Source organism: Polyodon spathula, unplaced genomic scaffold (assembly GCF_017654505.1).
Source record: "Polyodon spathula isolate WHYD16114869_AA unplaced genomic scaffold, ASM1765450v1 scaffolds_2291, whole genome shotgun sequence".
In the NCBI taxonomy this organism is placed as follows: domain Eukaryota; kingdom Metazoa; phylum Chordata; class Actinopteri; order Acipenseriformes; family Polyodontidae; genus Polyodon; species Polyodon spathula.
Window position 1 is genome coordinate 1 of NW_024473765.1, and position 2128 is coordinate 2128.

At 41.2% G+C, this 2128-nt stretch overlaps 2 non-coding genes across 2 annotated transcripts; both read left to right on the plus strand.

The window, feature by feature from the left end:
* The first annotated feature begins 145 nt into the window (after positions 1-145).
* On the plus strand, positions 146-217 carry trnah-gug. The gene has a single exon. It is a non-coding gene; the product is annotated as a tRNA-His (tRNA).
* Positions 218-858: 641 nt separating this feature from the next.
* trnag-ucc lies at positions 859-930 on the plus strand. Its single transcript has one exon. It is a non-coding gene; the product is annotated as a tRNA-Gly (tRNA).
* Positions 931-2128: the final 1198 nt, after the last annotated feature.

Consider the following 2128-nt stretch of genomic DNA (forward strand, 5'->3'; position numbering starts at 1 on the left):
GCCCAGCACTGAGGTGACACGGGGGTTTGGACCTGCTCTGTTCCAGACCTGGGCCGATTCAGCCCTCTAGCTACTCCTCATTGTTCTGCGGTTTGCAGCACGGAGCGCCCAGCTGACTGTGCAAGGACGAGCTTCTCGGTAGTTGGCCGTGATCGTATAGTGGTTAGTACTTTGCGTTGTGGCCGCAACAACCCCGGTTCGAATCCGGGTCACGGCAGGTGGTGTCTTCATACAGCAGAGAATCTCTTTTTATTTCTTCTTGTTTTTCCCCACACATCTTCATTTCATGCACCTTTATGAAAGAAACTAGAACACAGCAAATGCTTCATCGTGTGAGTACAGTCATGATGCATTCCAGTCTTACAAATGAGGAAAATATAACAAAACATTAGTTGCAAACGGTCAAGATTTATTTTTAAGAATTGCCTTAATTAAGCCGCATCCTTACGGTGTCCTCAAAATTGGAAAAGTGTAACACTAAACAATTAAATTGAGGCTTGTCGTGCATTTGAATCCGGGACTGTAAAAGCGAACATTTAACAATTAAACATCCATCTGATAGAACCTACTGTAGCCAAATGGTTTGATTGTTTTAGACTACACATGGGGGCGCATGAAAAAAACAGACACGTGTTACCAAAATAAACATGGCTGTATGACGATGCACAGCAGCTCTAAAACGATTGGTTTTATCATCTGTTACACGTCAGATTTCTGTTCATTTTTTAAGCATTTGATTCCCAGTGTACACAAAGACTGCAGTCCTATTTTAAGTGGGCAATCAGTCCTTGGTGACTGTGATATTTCAGTCACATGATTGAGCGCGTACCAGCAATTCATCATTTTTCAGAAACTGAGGCGTTGGTGGTATAGTGGTGAGCATAGCTGCCTTCCAAGCAGTTGACCCGGGTTCGATTCCCGGCCAACGCAATTGGTTTTTGAATGCGTCCGTTTTTTCTTTTAAGATTGGAATAAAGCGTAATACATTCCACAAATACTTTGACTTACACCCGCAATTTGTTTCTTTGTTCAAACTGGTGAATACTTTTAAAAGCATCACTTTTAGTGTTTCACTGTGAGTTAATGATCTGTGAAGTGTTAATAGTCAGTACATTAAGTCTCATTAAACGAAGGTCTTATTTATAGCCGACAGACTGCAGACCACAGCCGTGATAATTAAATATGTAATTTACCTGTATGCTCAGCGCTCACTCACTGTCAGCAGCCGCTTGCTGTTTAGTTAAAGTCGCCCAACAGAAAAGAAACGCGCACCAGTACGGTTGTGGTTTTATTTGAAAGGAGATTCAACATTGTTAATTCAATTGCTAAGTCTCAGGATACTACATTGTTGTAAAATAAACAAATGCAAATCCTTTGTCCTCCATTACAGGATTGTTCTCGCTTACCCTGAGGAGCGCTCGAATACTCCCAGGGGTACGCGTACCCCAGTTTGAAAACCGCTGCACTACACTATGGAAACTTCCATGCATGGCTTGTTCCATTCAGCCTTAACTGAAGACTGCCTTGTACTGCAGGATCCAAAATGGGATCTTGGCACTGTATGCTTAGAGGTCAACACAGAAGCGATCCCCAGGCAAGGTGTTTCCATAGTGTAGTGGTTATCACGTTCGCCTAACGCGCGATAAGGTCCCTGGTTCGAAAGCATAAGGTTTTGAAAACTGCAAATATCAATATTAAGTTTGGGCTGAAAGATTAATCCTTCTAAGGATTGATGGCATCCTGTTGTTAGCCCTGCTACATAAAAAAAAAAAGAAATAAACGCTTTGCAGTTACCTGACTCATAAAATGAAATACATTGACATCGAATTTTATGCTTGCTTTTGGTTGTTTTAAACTACACACCAAAACAATCACAAGCGTTACCAAAATAAACAGTGTTGTATAAAGTACAGAAACTCTGAGCTGAATAGTTTTATAGTCTCTTGCGTGAGAGTTCTGTTTAACGCTTGAGCACTTGCTTTGCAGTTTCATCAAAGACTACAGTTCTGGTTTAACCATCGTGCAATCAGCCCTTGGTCGCTCTGATATTGTTGTTCATGGAATTTGAGGGCGATTACCCGCAACACATAGGAATTTGAAAAGCTTAATACAAAATAATTTTAAAAAA